The sequence below is a fragment of the Pyxicephalus adspersus genome, chromosome 2 (genome assembly GCF_032062135.1).
Source record: "Pyxicephalus adspersus chromosome 2, UCB_Pads_2.0, whole genome shotgun sequence".
Lineage (NCBI taxonomy): Eukaryota > Metazoa > Chordata > Amphibia > Anura > Pyxicephalidae > Pyxicephalus > Pyxicephalus adspersus.
Window position 1 is genome coordinate 43,118,909 of NC_092859.1, and position 19,874 is coordinate 43,138,782.

Sequence of the window (19,874 nt, forward strand, 5' to 3'; positions counted from 1 at the left end):
TTTGGTACTATTTGTTTAATGGAAACAGAATTCCACATGGTATAAATATCATTCAGATTAAGGAGATCATAAAGTTTCACCAACAACCTACATATCACAGTAGTGAGATACGGAGTGGTAGAACTACAATACAACATATTGCTACACTTATAAGCACTATTAAAGTAAATAGGAAAAATCTGATGGTTTATTCTTGGCCCTGGAAAGTAGGTACAGCAGCCAAATGTACAAAAATGACAAAAGAAGACCACAAAATGTCAGAGAAACATTGATGGTTGTGACAACAGGTGAGTCAAAGGCACCCTAAAGAAATAATAGTACCCCTTACAAACTGTGTGATTACAAATATATGTAGTTTAAGTAGTGTCTTTTCACAACTGTGACACATAGTGGTTGTGACAGTACATACTGAAAAGCCTCACTGACAGCAATTCAGTTAAAGTTGTGGGCTATGTAAAATGCAGACAATGAGCAGCAGTGCCACTCAATGCTTGTTGTAATATATGCTGTGTTTGCTGGAAATAATCTAGTACAATGAGCCCAAGAATGCAATCATGATTATGAAGATTGCTTTACAATACAGCTCTACACACTAACATTACAGTCCCTGCCTGACACAGACCCTGCTTGCAGTATTTTTAAAAAATTCTGCAACTGCAATAGCTCTGAGCTCTCAAGTACCCACAGCAGTAGAAACCCTGCTTAGTCTTAGTCCTATAGCTAACAATCTTTGAAGAAAGCTTTCGATTGAATATCAATGTTATTTAGTTCTTGTATAATTAAACCGAATGGCCATTATTCTGGTCAAATTTGACTTTAAACCAAATTCAAGCAGATGTCATGATTAGTGTTGGTGTTGGAATTTGGGTTGTCCTTATATTTGACCCAAATATGGCTGTTCGAAAATTCCTAAATTCAAAAAATGTGCAAATTTCTGTGTAAATAAAAAAAAATTTAAAGTAATTTATTGAATGTGTGATTTGTGTAACTAACTTTTTTTTTACAGGTTATCCCACAACAACAGCAGGATTCCCCCGGCTGCACAGCCATGGGAATCTTCCTTTCAGTGTGGGATCACCGGGCACCAGAGGTTAAATGTGGACAAGTCTCCCCATTCAAAACCTCTAGTGCTCTCTGATTGGCTGAGGTAAGCTTTCCTCAGCCAATCAGGGAGAACTATCCCTATCCCTGGATAGAGTTTCTCTAACACAGGACTCCTGTGTTCCTGGATTGAGAAATTCTATCCAAGAACACATACAACTAATAATGGGCTGCAAGAGCAATCAGGGGAGCTGAGCTGACAGCTCTGCTCCCCTGATTGCTCTTGCAGTTATTCACAGTCCCGAAAAATAACCAGAATTTTCTCACCATTGACTTTAATGGTGTTCAAATTCGTCATTCGATCACCCAAACAATGTCCCCCTATTTGATTGAATAGCTCTCGAATCGAATAGTGAGATATTCAACCAACACTTGATCACACACAAAATTATTTGTACTGAGCAAAAATCTCTCTCTGTATTCATCTGCACTGGGCTTTCTAACCCAATAATACCAACATGTAAAGATTACTCTCAAATGCTTAAATCTGCAGCATAGAAGTTAATTATGTTTAACCTAATGTCTTGAAAATATAACGGCTCAAATAAATAGAATATCAGTGAAGACCTTTCATTTACTTCTACCAACAGTAGCTAATGAAATTGTTCTGCTGGTATAAAAATATTGTGAAGCCATCAACACTTAAAGCAAAACTAAACTTCTGTTCTGTTGCAACAAGTTCTCTTTAATTTATGCTTGTTCTGAAGTGTTTACTTACCTTTCTTTTTACTCCCTGCAGCTTTATTCAGATGCATAAGCTGCAAATCACTAAAATGTATTTTATACAGAGCATGAACTCTTCATATGACAGCACTATATGACCCAGCGCTATGACGTGGAGAGAGTCAGACATAACTCCTTCCTCAGAAATACTGGGGGATCTTCCTTGGCTGACACTGAACCAAGCTACAGGGGAATGAAAATGAAAGAGAAGAGGACATTAAAACAAAGCTTTTTCATAAGTAGTAAAAGCACAAGTTTTGCATAAAGTCACCAACACTTATGAGATGTTCTTATTATGATCATTATATCATATGTATCATATCTATAGTTTTCACGCCATGTGTTTAATTCACATATATGGGTGTCTGAGCACATTCCTAGCAGCCACCGGCAATGTTAAGCCCTGAAGCTGTTGATGGTATAAATATAGCAATTAAAAAATATGTTTTAGATCAAACTTAATATCTCTAAAGTATTTTTCTGTACAGTGTAGAGTTCCTGTCAATCAACAGTCCTATCTCCTGGCTGACTTTTGCAGTGGGAATACTGGGGAATTCCGATTTTCCCTAAACTAGCTCATAGACAGCCAGTATCAACGGCCTAGGAAATCTCACCCTCCATTGATTTCTGCCAGAAAGCACAGAAAAAAAAACAGTGTGGAGAGATGAAAGAATCTGCTAATTGAAAGTGACACAGAACATGCTGCTTCTACCCCTTTTGTACTTATGGTATCTGTCTGTTGGAAAGAAGCCAGGATTACGAGAGGGGGAACGGAGCTGAACACAGTAGCTCAGCCATGTGGAAGGTGCTCCATAGATTCTTGTTATTATTATTCAGATTATTATTACATTAGATACGCAGATTTTTTTTTAAAATACAAACTCATGTGTTGACATTGTGATGAAGGCAGTAAACCCAGATTATATGTTTTTTTTTAATATCACCAAGATTCAGTTGTATTTATATATATAGGTTTATGTGTCAGGAATATTGTGCCAGCTGACAGTTTTTGTTCATAGAAACCCAGTCACAATGCATTATGTGTGTGAATGGGCTCACACTCATTTTATCACTGGCATTGGTATCTGTAAGACCCTGGTCAGCACCAGTATTCCCCAGACACCTGTCCCTCAATCTACGCCACAGTATTTGCCTTTAGTAACCCTCCGCTAAGCCTCAGGAAACAAGTTGCATCTCCCAGTACTGGGCTGCCCCCGGGATGAGGGATGGTGAGCAACGGATGGTGTCTGGGATGGGCTGGCAGCAGACCAGGAGCCCACAGATGGAGGTACCAAGATTCAAATAGATGAGAGCCAGAGATCATAACAGATAATCTATCCACCAGACGAAGTACACGGGGACAAACACAATCAGGGTCACAGGCAATAGGTTGGTCCAAGCAGCATAAACTCGCAAGGTCAGAAACAGGCAAAGTCAGCATCAGTACGTCAACTGAGAATCTCTCCAACACAGATTAGCCCAGCTCAACGCTACAGCAGGCACTGGTGACTGGGAGCAGAGAGGCTATAAAGTCCCAGCAACCAAAGGCAGTGCAGGACTGTGTCAGGAGCTAATTGCCTCTAAAATCCCCTTCAGCTGTGCACAGCCTCACAGAGTGGTGCTGGGGATGCTGATAAAATACATCAGGCTGCACGGCTAAAGGGAAGAAGGGTCTGCTGCTAATGACATCGCTGGACAGAAATAACCTTGTATTATAGCAGTGGTCGCCAACCTTTTTGGTCCTGCCGACCACTAAAATCACCGGCTCCCGACTGCGCATGCCCAGGGAGCTGGGTGTCACTCAAACAGGAAGAAACCTCCCCCAGAGTTATGTTGTTAATATATAACCCCGGCCACTCTCCCATCGCAGATCTGAGCCTGCAATGGGAGAGGGCGAGTTGTGTCCAGGAACAGAGCTCGTCCACTTCCCTGAGCCTGTGAACTGTACTGGGGACGTGGTCCAGGGCTCTGGCTGGTGCGTCCCCTCCAGCGAGGTCTTTCTTCTGACCCCGCTCGGGGGTGAACCAGCCAGAGCCGCGAACAACCAAAATTTTCTTGCGGACCACCAGTGTTGACGGGAAGATAAACATCTCCTAACAGTATCAAGCAGGTTTTTTAAAGCTGAGCTCTGCATTGCCTCAATGCTGAATGGTTCCTTTAGCTGTATTCCTGTGACCTTGTGCATTTCACCTTTGTTACTGACTTGGCTTTTGTATGGCTGCCCTGACATTTTCCTTGCCTGATATTTACTTCCATTTATGACTTTGGCCTGAATTTCTGACCTAGTTTTTAAGTGTCTTGCTGACTTCCTCTCTGGATGCACATTGCTGACCACCACCTTGGTAGAGGTCAACAACATGACCTCTGCCAAGGTAGAGATCAGTAATGTAAGCAACCTTGGTTCTGCTTATAATTTGTCACTTCACTGCTCATCTGTTACCATCAATGGCCAGTGACCTGACTGTCTGTATCTGAAAGCAGTACAAGCAGAGATATATTACTAGATGTGCCCTTGTACATCTAATATTAGCACAAAATCTAATTATCAGTTTCTTCACCTAGGAACTTCTGCCATACAGGTCTTGTCATGGTTTCCATGGATTCATGGGCAAGAATTGTGCAAGATTGCCACTGGCTCCCCATAAAGGTATGTGACATCATATATTAAAGGACTGCTATAAGATGAAACTTTTTGAGCTATTTCAGACTCCAATGCTTATGCACCAGACTCTGTATCATACATCCCCCCCACCCTCTCAACAACAATCTTGGGCTCCACAAGACTGTGCCATGATTACAGCAAATCCATCATAGTAGAGGAGACAGGGAGAAAACTAAAATAACATGGCATAGACTTGAGAGCATGGTACTCGTTTTCTGCTGATTCCAATGTTCATTACCTTTCCCACTGGGCACCTTTCTTCTTCCATACCCCGGCTGAGCAGTATTGTTCTCTTCCATCTCCAATGGGAACTAACTGGGTTCTTTGAATGTAGTTTCAGCATATTTTTACTGTGCTTCTCTAAGGCACGCCCAGTGTTTGGCCCTGTTAACTAGGTAGTGTGTACCCATTGATTCTGGAAAGATAATGTGCTGTGTTGTATGTGATTGGCATCAGCAAAAGAGAAAGTAGCGAGCTGCAGGTGCTTCCTACTTAGCCAGACCAAACTACTCAGAAATGGTCCTATCTGACTCTCTGTTAAAGAAAACAACGTGATTGTCATGATACAGTAAGCTAGTGTGATACAACTTTGGTATTAAACAGACATGTCATACATCATGTGACCTGGTGATGCCTTGCTAATGTGATACCCAAAATGAATGTCTTATTATAGTAGTTTGGCACTAGCAGGACTAGACAGATGTTGGAAAATAGTATTTAAAACACATTTTGGCCAAAAAAGCTTTACTAGTCATCAGTAGACTAGGCATCATTTAGATTAATATTATTTCAGATTAGCAAAGGTCTGACTCCATAATAGCCATTACGTAGAAAAATATCAAACAACTACAGATTTGTAAAAATGAACTGGATCACATTTTCTAAACAATTCAACAACCCCTACTTATTAAACTTTTTAAAAGAAAAAAAAAAATCCTACCTAAGAATAGTTCCTACTAACAACATGATTATTATATCTCCATTAAAGAGATCTCTAATTTATTTCATTGTAATACAATTCAAATCTAGCTATTATAATATGCCTTCAGGATTTAAACCTAGAAATATAATGACACAAATATACTAAACTGTATTCTTTTTATGTCTTTTTATGTCTTCCTATGTTGCAAGCACATATGTGCAATGGACAGGAAATATTTTGATTCATGCACATGAATTTTTGCAAGTGTAAAAAACTAAAACATAGCATTGTCAGGAAGGAAAAATTGAATTCCCTAAAGTAAGGTTAGAAACACAAGAACTCAGCACAGAGCTTGCACTCACATGTATATTTCAAAGCAGGTTTAGGGCTGAACAGCTTCCCGTTAATTCTGACATCAAATGAGTAAAGCTTTTTTTTCAAGCTGGAAAACAGTTTTCATTTTTAGGTTAGTAGTTCTATTTTTCACAAATTGAATAATAAATATTTTATTATGAGTTCAAACAGGAAAGGGTGATTAAAAATGTTGTTAGAGTTGTAAAAAAATCATGTATTTGAAATGCATTTGGTTCTAGAAGATCATATTCACTCCTGTCTACCAACCAACCATGTCCAATTATGTAATTTTTACATTTTTTATTTAACATTCAAACCCACCTGATTGTTAAACTTGGACTTTGGCCTCACTGTATAAGTTTTCCTTGGTTTGTGGATGCCAGTTTAATTGTCAATGTATGAAAGACACAAATTTGGATAGTTGTATTTAAGAATACATCAATAAATCAATTTGTTACATTCAAGCTGTGTAAGTACTTTCATTTGACTTGGTATCAGCCTTTACCAGTCCCTGAGCAGTTACAAAGTGAGAAGCAGCAAAAAGAACATGATAATAGTAAGAGAGAGAAGACAGATGAGTTCATCAGTGTGCTTCTTCTTACACTGTCCTATCACAGGGGAGGGGACCAAAAGTTAAAATGTGAGCTGGACAAATATTGTCTAATTGCATGCGTGTGTAATCTTACTTGAATGTTGGTGTATTTCTTCCAGATGTGGGTCCCTTTTGTCTTTTAGTAGGGACCTATGTTTATTACAAGTTGTCGAGCTACCATTGGTGGAATGCTGTTCCAAGCATCAGGTACTCCTAGTGTAAAATTAGACTTTCTAAAGTTAGCTTTGAACTTACCTTCAAGGTCATGTTATTTTCTTGGTCTTAATATTGAAAATATGGTCCTTCTGAATCATATTCACACCTTCACATGTCCAGCAGTCTCCCCTAATATGTTTTATATCTTCTAACATTTTTGTTACCTGTCTTTGGACTTGTTCTGTGTCCAAGGAGAATTTGGATTTGCTCGATCACCTAGGTTCTCCTTTGATAGCTTATCTTCTCCAGTCTCGGAGAGCCCTAATAATAAATCAAGGCCAGTATTCCATAAGGTTCTATGTAGGATAATAAGGGCCTCCTTCTTCCTCTGGTGATCTCTGTAGTTTTGCACTTTCAAATACCTAATATACATTTTTAACATCTAATTATCTATAGAAGTATAAATATATTTTCTTTATGTTTTGAATGTCCTTAAAACGTTATATGTATATGGCAGCTTTGTAGAAAAATAAAAGGGAAAATGTGGGGTGCAGAAAACCTTAGTGGCACCGGTAACTATGATCTATAATTCTATTTACCTAAAATATAATATTATATACAGATTTAGTGTTTATAATTTGATTATTATACACAATCATCTTTATAATTAATAATTTTCACCTAAGTTTAAGTATTGTTCATCATGCACCATGCTTGATAGAACAGGTTCCATCTGTTCATATGTTACTAAAACATATTTTAGTAATGTTTAATAGACAATTTAATTTGTGAGAACATAGACACAGTGACCTGAACTAATTGAGCACATCTCATCATTAGCCCAGCACTGTACATTACACTTGTGAAGCAAAATCAAAGTTTGATTTTTTTAAAATGTTTATTTCACATAACAAAGTCAAGCAGCTGAATATCGACGTCAAGATCAATGTCACCTACGCAGATGTCACATAAAAGTTTTTTGCAGCGTTAGGTAACTTAAAAATGGTATCATTTTTATTGAATTGAAAAACAGACCACAATGTGGGACTCCATGTGAAGGGCTTTTGCTGTGTGATTTAGTGTCTTCTTTATACCTGGTATGTACTGAGAACTGAAGAGTGGTGTTTTCTGCTTTGATACTGCAAAGCTCTGCATTGGTATTGAGTTTAGGAGAGCAAGGACTATCTGCTGTAACAGGTTCCAAGACCCATTCACACCTATATGCATTGTTATGTCCATGCCATTTCAGTTTTTGGTTATTTCCAGCAACTCTAACATCTCCTTTGTGTCCTACAATAACTAGAAGTCACTATAAGGATTCAAAGTATCAAGTGGAGGATCACGCTTATATAGACTATAAGGAGTTGAGTCAGAATGGTCCTCAGATCTCTACTACAGAATGAAGTTTTTAGCAAACAGGATAACAGACAGTCATGGATATTTAACAGTTTAGTTTTTTTTGTGTTTTATTGTTGCCACAGCTGGCTTCCATAAGTTCCTGCACCATCCTGGATTCTTTCTTCATCCCAGATGACATTTTCTCTTGTAAGAGTAATAAAAGTACCAATCTCATTGCGCATGCACGAGATCTGGACTTACGAGACTTACATTACGAGAAACGCCCATTCTGTATGCACTAAAAGCCTCCTGGGATACGTGATGTAGGTCAATTTTAAGGAAACCTATTTATTATAATGTCCCTGAATGAGCCCCAATACATACCTGCACTCTTTTTGGCCAACTCAGTGCACTCACATCTGTGCATTGTGCAAGTATGGACAGGTATGTTTGTTAATATTTCCTTTTTGATTTTGAATACCATTCTATGGGACAAAATATGAACCAGCCTGAAGTAACAATCCAGTTAAAATATATTTGATATTATTCCAATATGTTGAAACCTCTTTTCTTATCTGTTGTAATGCAGCTGATTTGTTTATGAAGATAATTACAGCTATTTTCTGGCTACCCTTTTAGGTCTCAAATTACTTTTCCAAACTATATATAGTTTTTGTACAGCCACCAATGATAATAAAGATAAATATATCTTTATTATATATATGAATAAAAACTGTAATTAAAAATAAATGAAAATTAAAAAATAAAATTAAATATGCATTAAAGAGGAACTAAACCCGAGCTACTCACAATATATATCACTCACAATAGTTAATTACCTTAATTGTCCTAGTGGCAAATGGTTGTCACAAAAGAGGCAACCATTGGGTCTGATCAGAGATTTTAGCTTGTTACTCAGTCAATTTCGCCAAGCTTGTTTAAGAATTATGAACGTATTGAATTTGGATTGGATTGTTGAAATATTGGATTATCTTAAATAAAACTAGAAATTATACCATATATAGTTTATTTTTCTGAGAATATTGTTTTGTTTTAGCTTTACAATATACATTTATGGTAAGTTGACTAGAAAAATGAATCAAATATAAAGTACACTATAGGTTTTACAAAAATATGTGCTGGCAAGGTTTAATTTGGATAGCCTGTGAACTGAAGTCATTATTTCTTTAAAGGTTTGTGTTTGACATTTGGAAAAGGACAAAAGAGAGCAGAGATATATTTGAAAATCCTTTAATAAAACAAGCAAAAAGTCAAAAGCACCTGGACAAAAGCAGTTTTAATGGGTTTAAATTAACAAGCGTACAGATGTTCAGTTATAAGACAAATAAAAGTCTTATGACCTGTACACACATTCTAGCTATTGGTTTTATCTTTGAAAGCAAGTTATGTGCTTGGCATTATTATGGACTAAAGACGGGACTAACCACGAAAGCTATTTTTTTTAGTACAAAATTATTTAGTTCATATGTACAGATACTCCTCACTTAAACACCAGGTTTCATTTCTGTGACATGGTCTTTATGCGAATATATTTTAAAGTGGGGCGCACAATACAGATCCAGGCTGCAGTGCAGCAATCCTGCAGTGTGTGTCTGTTATATAATCACTAAGAGCCTGCAAGACCCAAATCCATGAAGGAGCATTACTACTTACCAGGCAGTATTATTATTATATATTTATGGTATATTAAAATTGTGACCCTGAGCTTGTATAGAATAATATGCACCTGTACTGGTATATGATAAAGTAGCACTGAGCTTAAGTATAATACTATCATCAGCAAAAAAATATTACAGCGAGAAAGTTTTAATACTTTAGCGCTGAGCGCTTTGCAAAGAAAAACGTGATCTTTGCACATGATTGGACGAATGAAGTCAGCAAAACTTTACCTTAGTCATAAAAATATGTAAAAATGTACTTGCAAAGTGATAATTTACTTGCTGAGTGAACAACTTATGTGATAACTTGGCCCTTAGCTGGTAAATAATAATATGACGTTAGCTGGGCATGTAAGTGTGACATAGAACTGGTATATAATAATGTAGCACAAAGATGGTGCAGAATAATACACAATGAGCTGGCCATATTAATCTATGTAATAATATAAAATAAGGTAAATTCATGATGTTTTAATAATTCTGCAGAAAATGGATAGTCAAAAGCTAGAAATGGGAGCACCTAAAAAAGGGAGTGAGATACAGTAATAGGAAAGCCATAGTAGGCGTGATGGGTGTTAACATCCTGAAATTAAGGTGCTTTCCGTTACCTACAGCAATTTTATTTGACCACTGTTGGCCAGACAATTCTAAAACATTGGTACTTGGACAATTCCCGGTTTATCTTCCCATCCCTACTGGTTTATTAGCATGTGCGGGCAGTTGCTTTACTGACCAACAAAAATTTTTGGAATTTAGTAAGCAGGTAAGCTTAGAAAATAAATTCATACACTTTTATTATACCCTTATACTTTGCCATGGCACAGCCTGCTTGCCCCCCATCCCCCTAGAGAGCTGGATTTTTTTTGCAAGGGTTACATATCTGCTTTTCAGGTGCATAACATGAAAAAATTTCATACAACTCTACAAATTGTGTGAATACAGTAAGTGTGAAAATGACTATTTTTTTCTAAAACCTCTTCTTTTATTAGTGTAAAAAGCTGATTCATACTTCCCTGAGGAAGCTCAGTCAGGAGAAACACATCCGATTTCGAGACCAATTTTTCTTTCACATATGCTTGCTGTATCGCATTCTAGAACTATGGACGCCATATTAACTTTGTTTATTTGTTTAGCACACAGTCTCACGAAACCCTCTTTTTATTTATTGGGGTAGAGACTACACTTACCTAACTTGTACTACTGTAACTATTGTCGCTATAAATTTTAATAATACTTTTTATCTTGAATACACATTTTCCTAAAAAGACCCTACTTTCTTTTTTTTTTCTCTTGGTAGGTTGGCATCTATGTACATATTTTTTTAAAAATTTAGTAATTTTTTTGCACTTGTATTCATACAACTCTAGTTGCTGTAGGCAGACGATTGTGTGATGGGATCAGATTATGATAACTGTATGAACACTTGAATAAGCAAACTGAAAACCTTTCATCATCAGAAGGGAACAATGTATAATATCTATTGACAGCACCTATTCATTTACTGAAGAGCACATGTGCTGAAATATTATAGATGTGTTCAGAAAGCACAGGAGATGCGTAAGTAAAAAATATTTGTAATTATAGGCAGGCTTTTCAATATGTCAAACTGCATGACATGGAAAGTGTTGTAACTAATAGCAAACAGGTTTGTTTTACTGGAGTTATTTATAGCAGAACACCGATTATTTAATATTTTATTATGCTGCCTGGCACTAAGTTAAAAACAAAATGCAGCTTTCTCTTTTTCACCAGCATGCTTACCCCTTCAAGATCCAGTTCAGCTTTCCTTTCAGGTTGGATTATTGCGTGATCAGACTGGTCATGAAGTTGCAGTGCAGGTATCGCTTCCTTATGCCAGTGAATTGCTGCCTTTGTGGAGACGCTATAAGTATCTTCTACTGGTAGGGGCCCCATGAAAATGAATGAGGGTGGCAGTGAGTGGTTCAGTACCACTTACTGCCACCCACTGTCAAATGCGTTGATGTTTTTTTAGGAACTGGCAGCGGCAGTGGTACACAGGGGCATTGATATTCAGCAGACAAGCTATCAGCTGGTGGTTGGTACATTGCATTTGGTCTAATGATTGTTAATTTCACCTTTAAAGAGATGTCAGGTTCATCCATTAAAGACTTATACTCTTGCTCTTGAAAGACAGAAAAATGCATTACTAAGGGTCGTTTTGTTCCTCTTGTATGCATACTGAAACATTTGCAGAAACAAAAGTTTATAAATATACAGTATACATCAAATTTTAAAATGTCTTTATAAATAAAAATAAATAACCGGTGATCAATAAATCCCACATTTTTCTCGACTGATTGCATTAACTTTTGCTCAATCTGAGAACCCTAGTTTAGGGTAGATTGCTAACACATGGGGCCTGATTTATTAAAGCTCTTCAAGACCAGAGAAGGTACACTTTCAATGGTGAAGCTGGGTGATCTTGAAAACCTAGAATGGATTTCCTAAAAGTCATTTGCTATCCATTCCCGGTTTGCTGGGTTACCCAGATTCACTGATGAAAGTGTATCCTGTCCAACCTGTGGGGGTATATAAAATCATTTACAAAAAACAATTCTTTTATCTTTCATTATTCTTTCATCTCCTATTGCATAACTTGCTTCAGTATCAGAAAGCTTGCTGTGTGTGGCTCACTCCTGATGTATGTATGATTTTGACACCACTGGTTCTTTTTCACAAGGGACATTTTCAAGGTAATTATGTAAGCACCAAAATAGGGAATACGCCATAATAACAAATGAAGTAAAGACAGAGACCTTATTGTTACTTGATCTGCTTGAATACTTTTATTACTATGAACTTGTTGGCTTTTTTTAATAGCACCATCATTTTACGCAAAATCTGCAATCATGTCACTAACTGTCCCTCAAAGAGGCTCACAATCTAATGCCCCTACCATAGTCATACAACATAAATCACAGTCTAAAACTAATTTTGAGGGGAAGCCAGTTATTCTAACTGCATGTTTTTAGGATTTGGGAGGAGACTGTACTGCTCAGAGGAAACTCATGCAAACACAGGGGGGAATATAAATTAAATGCAGGTAGTGTCCTGGCCAAGATTGTAACCTGGAACACAGTGCTGCAAGCCATTGATCTTGCTGTTTCTGATCCTATTATCTGGGATCGCCAGTATAAATGAACAGTTCTCCAGTATAACCTAAAAAGTCACACTAATGCCTTACTAGCTCATAAAGAACAATTCTCTTTTCTTCGCATATCCTCTGTATCAGACGGTACAATTATTATTCAAATATTTACACAAGGGTTGAATGAAGAACTTGACTCTTTATGTTGAATACTTCAATCATTTGTCATTTTTGATTAACACACCACAGACCACATCAAACGTGTTGGATAAGAGAATGAAAAAAGGACATTAAAAGGATCTGACAGGACAAAACTACTGTTGAGTCAGAGAGACATCCAGCCATTTTCAAGCTCACTGAGCAAATACGGTGTAAGTAGGATAGACATGAGATACCCTCAGATAGAAGGGCGGCAAGATTCGGTAAAGTGCCAAACCACACCTGAGGCAGAAAAAAAAAAACAACTGAGGACAAGGTAGGATGCCCTGCACCAAGATCTATTTAAATAAGCAAGAACCTGTAAATAAAGCTTTTTCAAAGCAAATATAACAAGACTCACAGAAAAATTGAGGACATTCATATCCAGAAAACACAGATATACACATTTTAAAAAGCTTACAATGAAGGCTTGCTGTCTGTAATAGGGAAGTGCACAATAAATCAAAACCACAGCTGCAGAGCTGTGTTATTTGAATGAAAAGAAAGGTAAAAATAGGAAGAAAAAATAATAGGGTGTGTGGGCTGATAAATACTGTTATACTACCAATTTTATTTCATTTTCCTTTCATATTTCATGGAAAATCAATGCACTTTTACAAATGTAGTCCTGTGGGATCCGGGTGGCCCATTCTGTCAGTGTTCATTAAAAAACCCGAAATAAGGATTTCATCAAAGTTCAACTTGTCAGATCCAAAGAAGGAAACATTCTATATCAGTCAAAGATGTGCAATCCAGGAGCAAAATAGGGACAAAATAAAAAGATAAATACAAAATACACACCAAAAGAAGGAAAAAACAAACACACTCATTTATATTAACAGATAATAATTCTCGCAGTTTTTTCTAGAAAAGATGGCAACCTTGTGAACCCTAACATTATAACATTTGACTTGCTATAGTAACGGTTCAAACAATTGCCATGTTGTTGTTTTAATCTTTTTTTGTCTTAGGGTGGGATTCCATGTGATAATAACAATGGAACGTGAATACTTGGTGGAGTTGAAAATGTCACATGTAGCCCCCATCAGAAGCTCATGTGTCAGTAATGTAAGGCGCACAACGGGGAAGCAGGGAAAGCATTGATGGGACCCTGAAAATACCCCTTAACATGACAATAACATATAAAGCTTTAAAATTTTGTGGTTGGCCTTACATATACTTAAAGCTAAATCTAATGTTCAACAAAGGTAAACAATAAAAATTCAATCTATATCCACGGATAGCTACATTCAAATAAAGTATGGAGGTGTTAGGGGGAGGGGGGTAATGAAGGAACAGATAATAAGGGCTGTCTGTGATCCTCGTATTCCAAAGGGGTTCATACATCTTAAACTTTCCCCAATACTAAGTAGTGAATCAGGGTTTAAGACAATAGACAAGTTAGGAGTCACAAAGTTATCTTATGGGAAGAATACAATTGGAAATACTGCTACATCGCTTGACATGATTAAATAGATTTTCCTGGATTTTTACATGAATATTTTGATCAATTGAATTTTTAATTTTTTTAATTAACTGAATTTTAGATTTTACTACACACTCAGGCATCAAAAACACATCTCCCACCAATACAGCAGAGAAGAAAAAAAGAAAAGAACAAAAGTCATTTGAACATACTGATAGGTCACATAATACATTGGATATACAGTATATTAACACATGGACCACAGCTATTGATAAACCAGATTTAAAAAAAAATTCTGTCCTATGCCAGGTGCTTATCAACCTCCCTGGCAGGATAAAAAGTACAAATTAAAGCAATCATCAGTGCTGACCTGTCAAATATTGATACCTGATCACCATTTCTGAACCAAAAAGTAGAAAAAACACGTACCATACAAAGCATCTTGTCAGCAATAGCTAGTCACTAACCTTTGCCACCCTTCATTACCATGCCATGGCCTATATTGGCTTTGGGAAATCTTGCCCCGGCTATTAAAAGAACTAAAACAGCAAGAATAGGTATAACTGTAATGTAAGGTATGAAAACAGGAGTGGAAATGTTGACATGAAATGCAGCAAATTTTTAACAGCTGAGCAATTTTATATTGATGTATTGTTGTATTCACTTTCGCTATCAATATTAAGTGGATACAAGTGGCTAGAGTTTAAAGAAGGTCAGTGACTATTCCTGGTTTTTGAAACCTTAGCTGGCTGACCCATCTGGCAAAGCTGTACTTATCAAATAACACAAATATATGTATTTTTTGGAGGACTGCGTTTGTATTTATCTACTGCTCTGTCAAGTGTGGAGATAGGAAGATTGAAACCAAAGCACTAATTTCCTTGCTATAAATATTGTCTATTCTTTATTTACATTCTTCCATATGTCAGTTCAGATTTATAGAGACAAAATAACCTAACATACAGGTAAAAAAGTGCAATGATAGTGAGGAGGAGTTTGATTTAGCCAGTGCATCATAAATAACCCAAGTCCTGCTCCCATCTATACTTACTCTGCTAAAGAACATTGGAGGGATATTTAAGCGGAAGACAAGCATATATATAATCATTTGTTTGAGCTTTAGTCAATAAAAGGGTTAGAAGTGATGTGTAGTTCACAAGCATGGTGCAAAAAGGCCTCTCATTTCTTTTTGTTGGAAGAACAATGCTTAAAGAGTAGTAAAACTAATTCTAGGGGATTACTTTTCAAACTGCGGACCTAAAACCCACCATTAATTATTTTAACATTATTAATATAGGAAGTCATGAGGAATATTAGGCAGTACAATTATAAGTGGCATCCTTATAATTTAGATAAATTGAATTGGTTGTTCACAGACAATGGTATTTTGCATAAAAACTTTATGCACAAGTATACAATTCTAAAAGGTAGTACTCAGTAATATACAGAAGATTTTGATTCCCAGGTATTTGTACATTACTTAAAAAGAGCCAAATAGCAGGATAAGGGATGTGTAACAGGGTCTATTGGCTGTAGTGTAGATTAGACCCAGTGAATTAGAACCCCAGAAAAGTGCCTGTTATCCTCAATTATAGACATGGCATGTCGAAGGAATTAATATGTATTGGCCAATAACAAAAACAAAAGTGATCATTTTGAACTCTGCATTCATACTAAAATATCCTACTACCTGCTACTCTTGTTTAATCAGGGCAGCAAGAGGTTCCATAGGGAGTACTAAAATACAGTAACTGGGGATGTATGGCAGCCCTAAAGATAGGCCCAGAGCCAAATGAAAGAAATAAATAGGCACAGGGACTCCATGACAGGGGGGAAGGAACCAGGGAAGTACGGGTTAAGGGGTGTGATAGACGATTAAGTGAGAGGAGAGGTGGGTGGTTGATGGACCGAGATAAGGTGGAGTAGGTAGAGATGATAAAGGGGGCATGGGTTAGGGTCAAACTCGGGGCCCACCCCTGACACCCGCTCTTGATTGGTTTTCTTTTGGGTTAAAGGGGGTTTTGGCAGCTGGTTTCCTTTAAGACAGTGGTCTTAGATGAGCTGGGGAGTGGTAGAGATGACCCATCTTAGATATGGTGTCCTCTGATAAGGAAAATAGGGAATGGTAAAATTGTAAAAAATTGTGTGGTAGACTATGTATGAGCGATATCAGTACTGAGCCAGGGACTGGCAGCTAGGGGCCATTTATCAATCCACTACTGACTCAGGTGGCCTAAGGTTCTTGGTGTTTGGGTGTGAGTGCCTTCCAGGGAAATGCAGCCGGGGAAGCCATGTTGTTTTCTGTTGTTTGTATGTTGATTGGTTATGTTATCTTCAGTTAAATAAATTATTTATGATGTTATGTAACATAAAGCAAAGTTGGTTTGAGATTATTTATTTTGGTAATAAACAGCTGTTCAGCCAAATTGTTCCATAATGGTGTGTCTGTAAGTGGTATTTGAGAGGGAAGGTCAAGTGGGGCAGAACAGTTTGGGTGGGTAATCTGGGTCCTTTAGTCTACCTTGGTCATGAGTTAACCATTAAAAGTGAAACGAGAGGGATTAAGAGTCATTCACCATGACACATGCTTAAAGACTGACATTTGGCAACTGCATACATTGCAAAAACTATACTATAGGGCCAAATCTAGACTAGGCAAGTACTCTCCAGAGATAGCCCCTCCCCAACAGTAATGCTACAGTAATAATACATTTTTACAGATTAAATTTAATTATGTTTTTGAAAGCAGTGAAATATTTAAAAGATCTGAAAGGAAAGTAAAAAGCAATGGGCAGTCTGGTAAACAGAACTAGCATTAGAGAAGATTGACTATGATAGATAAAAAAACAGATAAGGCGGAGCAACAACGAAAAAGCAGAAATTAACACTGCAGGAAAATAGAAGTCTTCCTGAAATTCTTCTTTAATTCTGCCATATCGTCAATCATTATTTCAGACCCTCTGGATTGTGTGCCTCGTTGTACCATTTCATCTCGTTGGATGCTGCTATTATGCCTCAATCTAGGCATGCAGCCCTGAATCTGTCAGTATCTTTTCCTTCATCTGCTTGTATCTCCCTGGCTGTGCAGCTTGTGGGTCATAGACACGCCGCTTTAAACTCTCATACATTGGGTTTGTGCAGTCCTCATGCTGTGTGTAGTCCTTCCTAACCTTACTTATGTTTCTCAATTATTCTCCATTTTTTCACCCCCTGTCCAGCTCCAAAGCATGACTGAAACATGATTAGAACCTCATTGGTGAGAAAACTGGAACTGAAAGATCAAAGAAGTTTTTTATAATGGAATTTTTTTAGCTGCAGATATCTTTGTAAAATGGCTATTGATGTTTTTGTTCACGCTTAATTAAGTTTTTTTAGATGGTATGTGCTGGCAGAAGTGGGAGATGCACCAAGTGGGGCAGCCAGTTATGGAAACATTGGTTGTAACAAGGGCTGCTTCTCAAGGAACGGAGCAAATCTATCAATCTCCCTGATGCAATGGGCCTGATTTATTAAGGCTCCTTAAGGCTGGAGAGAATATACTTTCATCAGTGAAGCCAGCAAACCTGGAATGGATCTGGTCCCGGACTAAAAGCATTTGCTAACAAATTGCAAATGACTTTTAAGAAATCCATTCCAGGTTTGTTGGATTGCCCAACTTTACTGATGAAAGTGTATTCTCTCCAGCCTTGATGCTTTATTGAACCAGACCTGCATTAGAAACATAAAGTTTACCTGTCAGAAATGAGTCTAGACACCAATCATGGAGAGCAGAATGAACAATGTAGTTGAATTAAAGTGATTATTTCAAAATTTAGCAATAGGAAGCTCAATATGTGAACTTTTTACCTATACTTCATTTGATTGAAAATTAGAACTGTTGCAGTTCCAAGGAGAGAGTGTCTTGGAATGTGGTAGATGGTACCGTCATATGTCCTTGATTCCTCTCCTCTGCACTGCCATTTTAAAAATCCTCTGCAAGATTTGGGGTTCTCCCTGGGGAGAGGTCGGCTGACATAAAGACTGAGCTGGTTAGTTTTGCTAGTCCTGCTCTGGTAGCCACATGTCTGTGGTGGACTGAGGAAACCAAAAGGTATTTTGTGATGAAAAGTCTGTTATCAATTGTTGTGGTGTTTGAGACAAACATAATAAAGGTTCTCATGTTTATGTTATAGTTTTGTTTTTTGTTTATTTTATTTATTTTTTGTTTTTTATTGTATAGATAGTGTAAATAGTCTGTACAAACACAAACTGTTGGTGAAAATGACGCTATGTAAGCACATTAGATTGTTGTAGTTGGAAAGGATCTTTCATGATCCAATGACAAAAGACTGAAAATGCATGAACAAGCACTGTACATACATGCACTGTACATACAGCGCCATTCTGCTCTATGGAGAGGGGAGGGGGGAGAAAGAGCGAGCAGCACCCCATTGTACCTTCCACCTCCATTGCAATCGTTTATCTCCTATCGTTCATGGATTCACCGGGACCGATCCATTAACAACGTCAGACAGCCACTGATGAACGATTGCAATGGAAGTAAAGGGTACAGCAGGGTGCTGCTGGCTCGTTCTCCCCCCTTCTCTCTTCATAGAGAATCAGACAAGAATCTTCTGACATGTGTACTTGGTCTAAGAGACTGTCTCCAAACTTGCTTTGCACTGTGGCTGTTCCAGAAGGCTATAAACACCCAGCTACCTATCCTCCAATCACTACCCTCTAGTAGAATTGCAGGGATTCCAATAGTTCCCTAAAAAAAAAAAAAAAAAAAAAAAAAAAAAAAAAAAACATACATTTGAGGTTTGAGATGTGATTTAGAGACTTCACCATATTAATTTGGTAGCGATATAGGAAACTAATGCTTTAAATACCAGCATCTACTAAATCAAAAAAATTTGGTTTAAAAGGAGAATAAAGAGGAATAGAACCCTAAAAATTTAAATATGCAACCAAGCCGGCCTAATATTGCAGAAGGGACAGGTGGTAAATACACTCGCCTGTACCTGTTCCATTGCGGGCACCACTGTCTTCTTCTTGTCTTTCTGGATTGGCCAGGCTGGAATGACGTATGCACAGCTCAGCAATTTTTGACAGAAAAGGGCAGTGATTAGGCAGGTAAGTATTGCAGAAAAGCTGTAAAGTTATATATTTTTCTTGTTGCAGCATTAAAAATGCTTGTAAGCATTCAATAGTAATCTACAGATAATGCCAAGTTTATTCTGCCATATTATGTTGTTTTTATATCTAAATAATGTATTGTACTGGTAAAGGATTTTTTCATTATCATTCTTTCTCTACTGCTGTTCTCCGTTATCCATTGTATGTGATTCTAAACATTATTAAAGTACCATTACACCAAAGAAACAAGTCTGCATCGAAAAATAAAAAGTTTCAGTAAAGTTTATAAATTTCTATATAAGTGATTACTTTTTGGAGCTGATTAGACATGTACTGTACTAATGTACTGTAGATAAAATTTTGAGTGGGGGAATATTTTCCTGCACACAATGAACTTCCTGTAAGTGCTCTTCTAAAATTGTGAATCCTCTGTTTTCTAATTTATACAGCTCAGGGCTGATAATAGAAGACAATAATACAGTAATAACATGAACAG